Source organism: Thermobia domestica, chromosome 7 (genome assembly GCF_964235325.1).
Source record: "Thermobia domestica chromosome 7, izTheDome1.hap1.1, whole genome shotgun sequence".
NCBI classification, from domain to species: Eukaryota; Metazoa; Arthropoda; class Insecta; order Zygentoma; family Lepismatidae; genus Thermobia; species Thermobia domestica.
In genome coordinates, this window is record NC_137460.1 from 88688521 (window position 1) to 88704974 (window position 16454).

Here is a 16454-nt window from a genome sequence, read left to right on the forward strand (position 1 = left end):
GAACAAAGCAATTACATTATTTTTGGTAACAAGTCTTAACTAGATTAATTTCAATTTATTATTATATAGTGAGTTTTTTCTGTAATTTAGGATCCAAATATATTTAACTCATAATCTTACACTGGCCAATATCTATTGACATAATTCATACAGATTAGCAAATAATTGCTGTTGATCATTTGATACATTATCTCAAAATTCATAAAATTAAAACAAATGTGTATAGTTTCTCTGGAATCTACATTTGAATAAGGAAATTTAGACTAAGTAAATCAAGTGAGTTAGTTTAATGAGTGACATAAGGAAATATAGAAGTCATGACTTTTTAAAGAAACTTGATAGACCTAAGACTTTTTTTAAAAGAAAAATGGGACTACCTAATAAGAATAACTGAATTGATAGCTGGGTTTTAATCTTTTACAACTACGACTAAACCTTGGGGCCTAGCTGATGCATATTTGCATATTTAGGTATTATTAACAAAAATAAGCATAGATCATATTGATATATAGATACGAGTTACAACATCATCTTACCATACCATACATCTCGTAATATATACTTATAGCAACTATTACAACCTTATATGCAACTAAATAAATATATATAAATAAAGTAATGTAATCTGAAATTATTTGACGGATACATTATTATCGACTTGGTGACAAAACGCCCAGTGACAGAACGCCCACACATAAAAAATGTGTCTGATTCGTGTTAAAATGCCCAGTGCCGAATTTAAGATGTTTTTAGCTGAGAAAAATCGCTTGGAGTGCCAAAGCATCCCTTCTCAGGAAATGAAAAATGTAGCTATGCACTTTTACTTTGGCAATACACTCTAAAGTATAACTCTACTTGTTTCTATCATGCTTTAAATAGTAGAATCTGTATTATAGAGCTTGGGAGATGACAACGTACATCAACGTAAAATCGATCAATCAATCAATGAAGAGTTGAAAATAATCTTCTATAGACGAAGGAAAACTTTTATTTTAACTAAGTTATTCTATCAACTTAGTTGCCTTGTAACGTAGTAGCATCGTAGACAATTTAGTTGTATTTAATCATTCTTGCACTTGATCAACACAAACAAGGGGCCACGGTAGCTCAATGACAGAGCGCTTACTTCTGGTACATGGAGTCCCTGGCTCGAGTCCAGCTTGCGCTAAGTGAATTTGTGGTAGACAACTACTGTGTGCGTAGATTTCCTCGGGGTTCTCTCGTTTCATTCCACTTCCTTTTTTCCACTATTTCATTCCTTATCATCATTAGCCTTGGTGCATAATCATCGGATGTTAAACTAGAAATATCATTTCATTTAAACCTAATGAACAGTGATAATATTACTCACTCACGCCAGAAAAAGAATAATATATTTAGATTAATTCGAGTTGAATTAGGTTTTTGTATTTTACATCCTTTCTGCAACACCAAGGTTATGAGACAGGACCTATCTCCTAATAACGTACGTAGCTTCCGATCAATGATGTCGACTTGAATCCGGGTGCAACTGGTTCGTGCAATAGGAACCTTCACAGCATAGGTCGTTCTTGAGCACACGATCTCCCTTTCAAGACACAGGGAGAGAAAAATGAACGTATTTAGAAGGAAAAACCATAGATTCCGGCTACAGATGGTTTTCCTGGCAGGAGATTGTGGTGCTGAGTTTTTGCACTGCGTTGAAACCATATCAGCCTGGGTTGCCTGTATACTCTTTATCTTTATAAAAATGTTCCGTACAGATTTTCTACATGCTGGTACATAGTCAGTTCTTTTGTTCGTGTGTTTATTTCGAGCCTAATGGAAAATCTAGATCGTAAACAAAAATGGAACTTTGTTGTAGTGTTCATATACAACCAAAAAATATTTAATCAAAGTAAATAACTATAACTTCTGTATAATGAACGCGCAGATGGAGGACATACAGATTTCGTCTATTTGTGACTGTACAGATTGGTACTAGCTAAACAATAAACCTGTACGTAGTCTTTTGTGATACAGAATCCTGCTAAATTTCACTTCGCCGGATTTTCTAGATAAATAAGCTTTTTTCTGTCAGTGGTGATATCTGGATTTATAGGACCACAAAAGCGTCCCGTTCTGTGTTAATTCGAACTCTGGTTGTTATACGTATAAATAGATGTAGCGTTTTGTTCAAAACCATATATATTGAGGTTTAATGAAATGATCATTCACCAGGAAACACTATTTTTTTTTTTTAATTTTTAGGATCACGTTAGTAGCCCTTATTTTTGTTAGTATGTAATGTTACCGTAGTACATAGCTACATACGTTAAGCCACACAGTAACTCTTGAACGAAAGTTAATTTTTAAAGTTCGTTTTTTGCAATAGATTGCTATAGAGCGATTATCTTCACCGAACTCATTATTAGTAGAGTCAATCGTTTAAGTTCTTCACGGGTAAAATGTGACTTTAAACGTAGCAATCCCTATCTCATTCATTCGTAAGTGCACGTTCAGCATAATTCTAAAATATGCAAACCTGAAAAGATTGGTATACAGTGTTTACATGTTGCATAAATATCACGGCGCCTGGTCCTCTTTACTGAGTTTAGCAGAGGTTATTAGGATTACACAGTGGGACTTATAAGATTGTAATGTTTATTAGTCCGTCCGTCCGTCCGTTACTTCACATAGATAACGTTATCTTTAAGCCTGGCTATGCATATAACGTGATCCCCTTTACTGTCTTTCTCGGTTTATTTTCGCTTATTAGACCGTCCTAGATCCCATCCTATTTTTTATAAGAAAGTAAAAAAAGAAATGTAACAAAGTCTAAATTCGATTTAGATATTTTATGACAAAATCGACAGCTTTTTCTTTATCATCCCCAATTTTATTTTTTTTTTTTATTATCCAAGTTTAGAAACCTCAATATTATTGTATTATTGGTCAACAATAAGAAAACTTTTGTAAACATGAACAGTTTTATTTTTTAAAATATACGTATTAGTTTGAAAGTTAGGCATTTATGTTACAAAATTCTAAAATTATTTTGTTTCATTTTAAAACTAATCTATATATATAAAAATGGAAAGTGACTACGTTTGTGATTTAATAGTCTTGAACCATGCGACCGATCTAGATCAAATTTGCCACATAGATTATGTTTGGGCCTGGGATGGATTTTACCATTTCACTTTGATGTTGCAACTTAGGGGAGGGGTGTGTGGGAGATTTTTAAAAAATAATCGAAAATGACCAATATTAGTGTCGAATCCATAGTTTTCAAGCTTGCTGAGATGAACAGTGACACTTCCGATGCCGTTTAGATCTAAATCCAGCCCCACAACTTGGGGGGAGATGGAGGGGCGGATATATAAAAATGATCGAAAATGACCGATATTAATGTCTAATCCCTAGTTTTCGGGGTAGCTGAGACGAACAGTGACACTTCGGATGCCGTTTAAATCCAAATTCAGTCCCCATTGCCCTTCATGTTCAAAATAGAACTATTCTCCCCGTGCGAAGAACGGTATTCTACTAGTTTTGAATAAATGTAAAATAAAATAAAGTGGTATCTGCTACAATTCTAGATTTTTTATGGAGTAAAGTGAGGTAAGGTGATGAACCTTTTCAAAATTATTGTATTACCATATGATCCAGGAAATGGTTTTGTCAGTGTCATATGGCTGAGAATTTCATGTACTTAATTAGATTGTTAGTATGCATTACGCACCTCTTCTTACCTGGGATACCGTATACCTATGAAAACATACTCTCTTCCAGTTTTTTTCCCATCAGCCTCCATCTCTCTCTCTCTCTCCTCTTCCTCTTAGAAGTCATATTTGCTACAAAAATTGTTGTTTTTGGTTCAAAAATCTATATTTTCATACCTGATAAGTGATAACCGTACTTCACTAAATCTTGGCAACTATGTATTCTAGGACATGTAGAACAAGTGGCACTATTTTCGTCTTCAAGAAGGGGAGGAGCACAGTTACCACCCTCTCCAGTTTGAGATATGTAAACATTTTAATCAATACTATAATGGAAAACTCCAATATCCACTTATTTCGGAGAGTCCCTTCTTTCCCAAGCAAATCCTGAAATGATAATATGCTGTAAATAATGATGCTGGAAACAATGGTAAAACTCTTCAGGTGCCCCTTCTGTACAGGTATTTGACTCTAGGAGTTCACTAGGGGCACTCAAATATATTTTTATTTTTTAAAGGAAAATTTCAAAAAAAAAAAAAAAATGCAAATTTCTCCCAAGTTTACGGATTGTATTAGATGCGTATCATATCATTCGAAAGCATGACTCATTATATAACAATGACATTTACATAATTAACAATGACATTACATAATTAGGGTACAAACAGGAGCTTTCTAAGATGGGCTTCTTAGATTTTTTCCCGACCATTTTCGCCCTACACCTTTATCAGATTCCAAAATACTTTATATCTTTATACCTATTTACCTCATATTCCAATAATAAAAAAAGAAAAGTGTCAATGACATGTGTCATTTTATGAAGTACTGAGCCCCGCTGTGTTGCCAGAAAACCGTTTTCTTAAAAATTCATGGAAAATATAATTCTGCATGCAGATGATATGATTCGAAAGTTTAATTGATTTTGAGGAAAATTATGTACGAACCATGAACCAAAGGTAATTATGTTACGAGCACAAGCTTCTTAACTGAAAGTCTAAAAAATTTTTCTTTGAAGAAAAAGAAAGAAGAAACGTGACTTTTAAAGGGTTAATTCGAAACTTTTAATCCTTATGTTGCGTTAGATATATTACATCTGTGTTATGTGGAGGAGGACCTAACGTAAGTTTACTATAGGGATGGCTATAGGGAAATACTAAATGTTATTTAGCTTCATTGTGCAAAATAAGTATGTTCTAAAAATAATTGAGTTGTGTGATTTCATATTTGAAATTAATCTAAAATTAGCCTTGTTTTCTTTTACTTCTAGAGTTTCAATTTTCTTCAATTGAAAACGGTAGAAAACATGCTTGTCTTGTCTCGTAAAAGAACTTTGAGGGGGTGCTGAATACAGACAGACACATTCAGTTTCACCCCCTTGTAAAGATACACTAACATAGCATGAAGTGAGAATGGCCCTTATGAATGATTCAGAGGGTGCTTTTGGAGAAATTCTATCGGAAGGAAATGAGGAAAGAAAGAAAATCACTTCAAAGGACGCATATGCAGAAGAAACCTGTTCAAATTCACACTTCTACTGTTCCCTACTTCTCTCTTCTGCTTGATAGGCATACTTCACATTCACCAATGTTTGCAACCATAGTTGCCATCTATTGCTTATTTTCAGTCGATTTTTTTAAGTTTTCCGTTTAAATGAGTTTTCTTTCACTTTTTTTTTTTTGAAATTACAGTAGACTTTCGAACTACAGTAATTCAGTTCTGAAACCGGAAGTAGTAGATCTTCTATGTTCCAATTCTAACTTCCGGTTAGAATAGAAAGATAGGGTTAGATATTGAACCTGTTCTTCGGTTGCTGATTCCATACCGAATAACTGATATCGCTATCTACTAACGTTTTATCATGATGTCGATCAGTGTTGAAAGCAGAAATCGAATATTTCTACCACTTCCGGTTTTAATAAAGATTCTAGAAGTTGAGATGAAACTTATTGTTAGTCTTCGGAGAGCAAATCGATTTCGAAAAGTCATTTCTGGATGTCTCTTACTATTATATTGATTTATGGAGATAAATTCTGAAATCAGATTAGATAATAAATTGCTACCATTTCCGGTTTTAGTATAGACATACGGGTAGAGATGGAAAGTATTTTTGGGGTCCTGAATAGGTTTCGGAAGGACGCTTCATGATATCTATTACCGTGTTTGTTCTACGGGAAATTAACATCCAAACAGGAAACTGTTTTTTTTACCACTTCCGGCTGAATAGTGGTTTAACGGGATAGCTGGAACCTGTTCTCGGGATACTGAACCGATTCCAAACCGAAACTGCTTCTCGCCATCTCTTACTTTTTTTTTTTTTTTTTGCTCTGATATACAGAAAAAAATGTATGTGGCCTACGTAAAATCATATATTACATTTATAAATCATGTAGTTTTTGGACTTAACGTACAGCAAACGTATAACTGAAAACGCATGTTTTATAATACTTTCTGTATAAGTGTTCCATGTGTACGTACTTTCCGTATGAAACAATATAGGCGGTCAGGATCTCACATACAAATGAACTATATAACATATAGCTGACGAAGGTAACATACATACCTGTATATGTATGTAATATAAGGAAGACTGTTAAATATCAGACATTCTGCAACGGCATGATGTAACACCGCAGGGCAGTGCCTATGTAGCATATGGATAACATATGCTCCGTACTGATTTCTGTAGTGAGCGAGAGGATTCCTTATATTTATACAATATACCGCTGTCCGGAGTACGGATTTTCTCAGTGTACTTATAGGCAGATAGACAGACGGACAAACATAGTACAGAAACATTAAAGACATCAATCCCGAGATATTGGGATATCCAGATGTCCGCTTACATTCCGGAAATTCCTATGGGACATTTATCGGCTCATTGAAGATTAATCATAGAGATGCTTTAGAACATCCAAATATTGACAGGCATAGGACTAAAAACCCCTTTAAATTCCAAGGGAAATTCCGTGAATATTTTCATTATCCTGAAAGTTTCTACTGTGAACTTCAATGTCTCGGAACAAGCATGAGTCCTATGAGATTTCCTGCGCACAGTTGCGTTTAGAAATAAATGCAGAGAAAACTAAATACATGGAAGTTCGTCGGGATCGTAATACGGCAAATTATGGATGCGGTAAAATATCGAATAATATTTTTTATAAAGTGGATACTTTCAAATATCTAGAATCAATATTAACAGATGAAAACCATATTCAAGAAGAAATTAAATGTTAACTAAATGTTATTCAGTTCAAAATCTCTTGTTGTCGCGAATTGTGTCGATTAATTTGAAACTTAAAATATATAAAACGATAACCACACCTGTTGTTCTGTATGATTGCAAAACATGGTCGCTTACTTTCAGGGAAGAACATATACTGAAAATATTTGAGAACAAGATCCTAAGACGAATATTCGGATCCAAGAGAAACGGGAATGGAGAACGGCGGAAACTTCATAACGAGGAACTACATAATTTATACGGTTTACCAAACATTGTTAGGGCCATCAAGTCTAGGTATCTTAGGTGGGCAGGACATGTAGCCAGAATGGAAGAAAGTAGGAACGCTTTCAAAGTCTTAACTCGAAGGCGAATTGGAAAACGACCATTAGGAAGACCTACGCGTAGATGGAAGGATAATATTAAGATGAATCTCGCAGAAAACTGGATCCATTTGGCTCAGGAAAGTCAGTGGAGAGCTTTTGTGAACGCGGCATTGATCCTCCAGGTGCCATAGGCCATAGAGCTAGTAGCTAGTTAATGTAAAGTTGCCTATACACACTACTTTTATAATATTTATAATATCCATGAAATGCATTCTTCGTTCCAATTGTTGACTTTCTTATAATCCATACCCAGAAATATTATGCTAAAACTTGTAGCTGATAGGCCTGTTCCAAAAGTTACAAAAAAGTTTGGTAGAGACATTAAAAACATAAAGTAAAACATACACATCTGTGACAGTTATTTCCTCTGCCCTCGAAACGTTCTCTTTGATCCTTCTAGAGTGAGATTGGCTTCTCTTAACTTTTACCATTTCTATGTCCATAGTTGATCATGTTATTTTTCGTGCTTATAACCTAATATTTTGTACAGAAGAAACACAATCTCTCAACAAAGCAAGTACTTTTAGTTAAAAAAAAAATAATAATTGTGTAACAGTTTCGCCAACTAATTAAACCTGTTGGCTTCATCAGACACAGTGAGGTTTAATTAGTTGCCGAAACTGTTACACAATTATTATTTTTAACTAAAAATACTTGCTTTGTTCAGAGATTTTTTGTTTCTTTCGTAAGTTACGGAAGTAAAACAAAGTTAACATGAACCAGATAGTTATTTCATGGAATATTTCATTTGAGAACATCTGATACCCAGGACGAACACTAGATGGTACAGTCGATAGGGTAACTTCACTTGTGTTATTTACATCCTTTGTCACTTTCTTAAATGTAGAAATGTTTACAAATGTTTAAAACAAAATTAGGGGTTATAAACTACGTATGTAAAAACTAATTTTGAGCTGAGAGGGATTTTCCAAAATAGAATATGAAAATAATACTGTCGAATAATTAAATAACAATCTATAATACTACTGAACTAACATTCTTAACTCACTGTACAGTAAAACTTACTCTCCGAGTTTTGCAACTTTAAAACTCGTATTTCTGAGACAAATCTGAAAATACTGATCAAACATTGAAAACAAAATGAAATCTTTCTGGTTAATGTCGATCGAGTATGCCCTTTAGACTATGGCAGACGGATGATTAAGACAAGTTAATGACTATGAAAGAACCGGAGGAATGAGAGTACAGCAAGAAAACTCACAGATACGATGTTGTTCACCACAAAGTTACATGGACAGGGATCGAACCAGGGACACCACGCACCAGAGATAAGCGTTCTACCACTGAGCCACTGTGACCCTGGATCGAGCATTGAAACTACAAAAAAAAAAAAAAAAAACACATACACGTTCAGAATAATGTTTGATTTTAAATAATTGAACAAATATTGATCTCAATTTTTGACAAAAAGAAGAATAAAGATAACGAAACAACCTTTTCTAAGGAAAAGAAAAGCGCTGAATAAAGAAATATGGAAAGAACTAACAAATTATTTCGTACGAAATACAGGAGGAACATAAACTTTACGAAGAGAAGCATTGAAAATTGGTCAGAGATTTTTAAAATGTGTACACAGGGGACGGAAACTAAAGAGGAACGTTTTTAATAATAGATGAGAAAAAGCAATATTATAGGTAATTTAAAAAAAGAGAAGCATCTGAAGTATTTTTTTGGGAGTGGAACGAGAAATTGTATTCTAAAAATGAATGATAAAAATGTAGATACATGCCGGTATAGATATTAAAATTTAGATGAACATATGCCGTATACCTGCGTAAGGTATACCTTTTATTACATCTGGCACATCAGTACATCTGTACCAGATAATATTTAGTAGATAAAATTTTAAAAAAAAAATAACCTTGACATTCGAATCAATTTATAAATCTCGGGAGTTAGCAACATTGTTATTTCTCTCCTCACCTAAACTTATTCCTCAGGAGTCCCATTGACTTGTAAATGGAGTGGAATCGAATACGAAATCGCTTAGGAAAGCTACGAGAAGAATTTCTATCGCTTTTTATCTCCCCTTTTCACTCCATCTCGCTTTTCTTTCTTTCACTGTCTGTTTGTTTTCGACAAAACAGAATTAGAAAAAAAAACATATCAATATAAAAGAAGAACCAAAAAATATCAGTTTTACGTTTTTCGTTAATAGTAACCGAAAGATATGCAATAGAAAACAAAAACAGGATACCTTTCTCAGTAATAGTAGCAGAGAGATATGAAATAGAAAATGGCAACAGGAAACATTTCTCAGTAATAGTACCAGAGAAATATGCGATAGAAAATAAAAGCAGGATTCATTTCTCAGTAGTAGTAGCAGAGAGATATGAAATAGAAAATTACAACAGGAAACGTTTCTCAGTAATAGTACCAGAGAAATATGCGATAGAAAATAAAAGCAGGGTTCGTTTCTCAGTAGTAGTAGCAGAGAGATATGAAATAGAAAATGACAACAGGAAACGTTTCTCAGTAATAGTACCAGAGAGATATGCGATGGAAAATAAAAGCAGGATACGTTTCTCAGTAATAGCAGCAGAGAGATATGGAATAGAAAATGACAACAGGAAACGTTTCTCAGTAATAGTACCAGAGAGATATGTGATAGAAAATAAAAGCAGGATTCGTTTCTCAGTAATAGTAGCAGAGAGATATGAAATAGAAAATGACAACAGGAAACGTTTCTCAGTAATAGTACCAGAGAGATATGTGATAGAAAATAAAAGCAGGATAAGTTTCTCAGTAGCACAGTAATATGCGATAGAAAATAGCAACAATATACATTTCTGAGTGATATAACAGAGAGATAAAAACGATAGAAAACTAAAACATTTCTCAGTAATGGTAGAGAGATATGCTATAGAAAATGAAAAGAGGTTGTAATTTTCAGTGTAAGAAAAATATGGGGAATTCAAACCACAAGAAAATCGACACATTACCAAAATTTTGAGAAATAAAGTTTGTACGGAATACTTAACCACTCAACGCCCAGAGTCACCTACAGGTTGTAACCTTATATTTATATTTTAACTTGTTACATATATGTCCACAGTTCTAATCACTAAATTGGTAAACACGATTAAACACCTTAATTGTTACCTGTAATTACAATATTTATTAAATATCTTTAAAATCAAGCACATTAAATGTTTGACACAACTGACTTTTATTCTTATTTCATGAATAAATTATTCTGTTGCCATAGCAACAACAGACAAATACCTACCTTCTTTTTAACAACTGACATTACATGATTATCTATATGAAATCAATATTTATTCTACATATTTCTACTTCTTCTTATCAACAAATTGTGCACTTTTAAGCGCCGTTGCCCAAAATAACTACAGCTTACAGATGACGAGAAGAACCCTAGCAGAAGTAGTGTGACGTAGGTATGGGCTTGCCCACTTTTCGCACGGGGGGTTCAAATGTCACCACGGAATAGCACACAGATAACTACCCGGAGTAGCAAACGACATCTAAGTATAGACCACACTTCAAAAACCGAAAATGGACTTGACTGTGTCGTTGACCTTTCCCCGCTTCCCCCGTTTTAGGGTTCTTCTCGTCATCTGTGAGTTGTACAAGAAAATGAAAGTAATTTATAAATTAGATATACAATCTCGTTGTAAGGTGACACTACTTTAAAGGCGTCTTCTTCCTTGTACAGTACGTCGACTTCGAAACTTTTTTGTGTGTTGATGCAACATATATAGGTAAGTAGCTGGTGCTACTGTGGTTCACTAGGACTCTCTGGTGGACGATTGGTGAACAAGAAGAGGCCTTTAAAGTAGTGTCACCTGTAGGTGACAGAACGCAAAACTAAAAGCATTATCATGCTTTCCAAAATAAGGAATGTAACTTTAAAAAATAAAACATAACTTTAAAAGAAATATCTGGGAAGATGAAAGAACAAATTATGGCATTGCAGGTGTGTGCATAACAATAATACACAAAATAAATAAATAAATATTAGCCATCTAAAATCTCGCGGGATCAAACCTTGCAGTAGCAATTTCTTCTGTATAGAATTTTTAAAATATATATTTAAAATATTCACTTGGAAATAATAATATACCTAATAAAGTAAATAAATGACAAGACAGAACATAATAAGTGATTTTATTAATTTTAAAAGGGAAAATGGAAGATAGATAAACAGTTAGTTTCCGGCTTATAACACATGTGTCGAAAACAGATATTCAAAGTCCACGCTCATCATATAATTTAATTAGAGATGCAGAACAAGAATGGGGGGGAGGCACTTTTTTGGAAATTTTACAAGGAAAACCTGTTATCTCAGAAACGAAAACGAAGAACTTATTTATGTAGGCGGATAGCCTGTAACTCATGTAACTGAGATACAGCACTGAAAAGTTTGCGCCATCACCATGATATTCTTCTTTGTAAAAAACGTAATGAGCATACGTATTTATTAATATTGTGAAGGGTAATTTATATTTACGCATTACTAATTATAACATATATGTTTTGATCAGTGGCGTATTTAAGGGGCTATCGGGCTCAAGCCTCCCGAAATAATTTCATTATTATTATTTATTTTGCATTATAGGTGCAACACAAATACTTCTTACTGATTCTCAAGCCGCCCCTGAAACAATCTCCTACATACGCCACTGATTTTGATGACATTTGAATCTATAACTTTATAGGAAGTTCAAATCTGAATTATTACCGAAATAAGAACACATAAGATGTTAGTAACTGTAGTCGTATTGTCGAAGAAACTCCCAAAAAGTTGTCCTCTTGAATGTGAAAGTGTCAGAGATACTTGTTAATTTGCATTTAAAACTAACATCTCTACGAATGTTTTGGCAGTTTATACTGGAAAATATTTCACTGTGGCGTAAGAGAAATAAAAACAGGATATTTGGTAGATATTCGTGTTCGAATTTTACGCGCATACCAACCGTTACTAACGCAGCTGCTCCCTGCAGACGCATCCCCGCGCAAGTCCACTAGTTCGTTCTATTCTGAACGTAGGTTGTCCACGAGACAAGAAATGTCTCGTCTCATCTGGATTATAATCTCGAAAACGATATGAGAGGCACCTTTTTAAAATCGAGACGAGGCAAGAAACACAATAATTAGTATCGTCTCGTTTTCGAAACGAGAATTTTTTCGAGATCCGTGGTCAACACTAATTTACCCAAGTCTTGAATTTCGAACACTATTTTAATGTTACATGATTCATACGTAAAATAGTACTACAAATTGATAAAATGATGGCACGAAAGCAATGAAGAGCATTTATCTACGTTTAAAATATGCAAGTCATTACACAATTTACTGCAATAATAAGTATGGAAATGTTGTTATATGTCACTATTCCTGGACAAATCGTGACGTGGAACCGTTGTGATAAGTTCCAGATAAAATTAATAAACAAATTAGGGTATGTATATATATTAGGGCATGCATATCATCAATCTATACGCCATTATTGGGGTTAGCCAAGAATAGAATACTGTAGAAGCATTAGGTCATTACTACTATTTAGAAATCAAATGAAACCTTTGAGTTTTACGTCGCACAGTTATGCCGACCAGGCTAAAGGAGACGGTGATGATGAGGATGAATGAAATGGTGGAATGAAGAAAGTGGGAAGAAACGAGAGAATCCCGAGAAAACCCACACACACGGTGTTTATCTACCACAAAGCCTACTTGGCGCGAGCTGGGATCGAACCGAGGACCCCACACACCAGAGATAAACGATCTACCACTGAAGAAACCGCGTTCCCTGTTATTGCTTATGGCATAATAAATGAGTTAAAATAATTCTTGAAATTCCTATATTCTTAATCTGCACGAAAATAGATTTGATGAATAATATTTTTTCTTCCTACGTTAATTAGACTTCCAAACTTTGCTGTGCATAAGTATCGGAAGTCTAATGGAACGGCTATGTCCGTCTGTCTGTTAACAGGTATCAGATTAAAAGCGGTAGGAGATATCCAGAAGGTTTTCCGGAATCGATTTACAGTCCTAAGAATAGGTTCCATCTCCTCCGTCAATCTTCTATATAAATCGGAAGTGATAGAGATCGACAAGTTGCTGGCCATAAATCTAAAACTATAATAGCTAGCGACAAACGGTTTTAGGGTATTGATTTGATGTCTCCAGAAAATATACCGTCTCCACCCCTATCGCTCTATTAAAACCAGAACTGGTAGAAATTTACTACTGTTTCCGGTTTCAATGTTGATTTTCATTGAGCAAAAACTGTCAGAGAAGTTTTTGGGAATTCACACAGCGTTTCAAAAATATTTTCCCTTTCTTCCGCTAACCTTGCATTCAAACCAGAAGTGGTAGAAATCAACCATTTTCGGTTTTAAAATTGATCGCCATAATGGCCATCGCCATGACAATATCAAAAGAAAGGAAAACATTTTGCTTGAGAGAGAGCCGATACAGAAGTTTTAAGGCAGTGAACATTCTTAGAAACTGCACCGACATGAGCATAAAATTAAAATATGGAATTGTTTTATATTTTGATAACTCTTCTGTTTTAACCATAATGAATGTTTAGGATCAGAAAAGCTCGCAGGAATTTTCCCCATCTACAAAGTGGGGAGGGAAAAGACCGATACACAAGCGAAGTCGCGAAAATACGCGCCTTAATGCAAACAATATTCTTTATGTAATACAATAATTATCGACGTAAATTGCATAACTTTATTAACTATATTAAATACTGTAGTGAATGACTAAGCAAATCTAAAATGTTTGGGCGCGTATTTCAAACAATCAAATTCCTTTCGAAAATCCACGAGGGGAGAGAAATTGCCCCTTTTTCTGTCCGTTGCGGGCGTCTATGTTTAGGACTATACTATAAAACCACCGTAATAGACAGTCTCTCTCAATCTGGAAAGGAAGGATTCTGCGGGTCCTTACCTTAAAAATTTTTTCCTTCATTTTTTTGTAGCCTGTTGTAGCGTCTTTTTGGTAGGGATTGTGATATATATATCACCTTTATCTAGAATTTATACACAAATTAACACTTTTTTTTTACTAGGATTCATACCATATTAAAAACAAACTTGCTGAAACAACAAGCAACACATCCTTCTATAAGCTACATAAAAATACACATTCTTCATTTTTTACGTGCGTTTGAAGTCCATGTCCTCATGAGGAACTCTGTATAGAATATTGCAATTACAGATGAGAATGAATATATCAGTATTTTACAAGTATAGAATATTTTCTGCTTGTAGCATTTATCTAGGCCTCTTAACAGGAGCTTAGAAGCACAGCTCTCCCAAACTTTCTTAGTGCTGTTAAAGTTTCAAGGGAAATTTTAAGCACTAAGGGCTGAATTATGGTACCAGAGCCGAGGGGGAAGGGAGGTATGATGTGCAGTTGTTTCTCGTTGTTTGTAGGTAGGTTCATATCTCTTCGAATTTCTTTTCTAAACATCAGAATTAAAAAAAAAAAAAATGCAATTTGTAAAATTAACTGTATGTGCATGGATTGATAGTCAAGATTGCTAATATCGGTAATCTTATATATAAAAGAGAACGCACAAATCCTTTGTTCCCTCATCACGCTAATACGGCTGAACCAATTTCTTTCATTTTTGGGGGGTTATTAGGATTTGGACCCTAGATGGTTTTTATCATATCACTTTAATTTTCAATTAAAAGTGTCTTGAGATAATTGACCATTCAAGTGTCCATAACGTACAAATCCTTTGTTAGTTCATCATAGGTAAAAATAAACGTATTTATATGCAACCCGCATGACCGTGTCACTCGGCGGGTTAACATAAATGACAGGCGATATAATGTTAACATTTACTGCAATCTACTATGGTTTTTATCATATCACTTGAAAGCGAAAAAGTAAAAATTATCTAAGTAACAAAGTTTATTGCGTTCCGGGGTGACCCCAGCGAAGCGGGGTGAACGCTGCTAGTCTTATATATAAAAGAGAACGCACAAATCCTTTGTTCCCTCATCACGCTAATACGGCTGAACCAATTTCTTTCATTTTTGGGGGGTTATTAGGATTTGGACCCTAGATGGTTTTTATCATATCACTTTAATTTTCAATTACCAGTGTCTTGAGATAATTGACCATTCAAGTGTCCATAACGTACAAATCCTTTGTTAGTTCATCATAGGTAAAAATAAACGTATTTATATGCAACCCGCATGACCGTGTCACTCGGCGGGTTAACATAAATGACAGGCGATATAATGTTAACATTTACTGCAATCTACTATGGTTTTTATCATATCACTTGAAAGCGAAAAAGTAAAAATTATCTAATTAACAAGGTTTATTGCGTTCCGGGGTGACCCCAGCGAAGCGGGGTGAACGCTGCTAGTAAATAAATAAAATCGAAACACAAAATAAATGACTAATTTTGCATATTCCTTCCCCGTTCCCCTTATTCAAGGATTCGTTCAGGCTTGTCTACCGTTAAGACCAAGTCTGCCTAGTGTTTAACCAACATTGAATTAAAGAAGAATTGAAATTTTCTTTATTCAATTTATAATCTCATGTGGTAATTGCCAAACTATTTTAGATTGAGAGGGCAATGAACTCTGGTTAAAAATAAATAATCAAGCTCTTGTATTAATGACATATAATCCACTTAAAGATACGACATCTGGCAGCCCATAACCTTCTGTGAACTATAACTACACGTAAAATGAAATCTTTCGGTTTAACGTCCCACGATTACGCCCGTTAGGTTAAAGAAGACGGAAGATTAAGGCAAGTGAATCACGATGAACGAATTGGTGGAATGAGACTGTGGGAGGAAATTGGAGTACCCTGAGAACACTTGCGGATACGGTGTTGTCCACCACAAACTTAATTGGCCGGGATCGAACCAGGGACCCTATGCACCAGAGGTAAGCGCTCTACCACTGAGTTATACTATCTCCCCCTAGCTACAAGGTATTGGTTTTATATTTTATGTATTGAAACATAAATGAATACTGTTTGAATATAATAGATTTTAAACACCATTCTGCGTACTGGACTGCATTAATTATATTTTTAAAATGATATGAAGGTAAGATGAGGTGATTTTGAGTTTAACGTCCCTTTCAACAGCGATAATATGAAATCTATATGTCCTATGATTATGTCCTGTAAAGTAAAG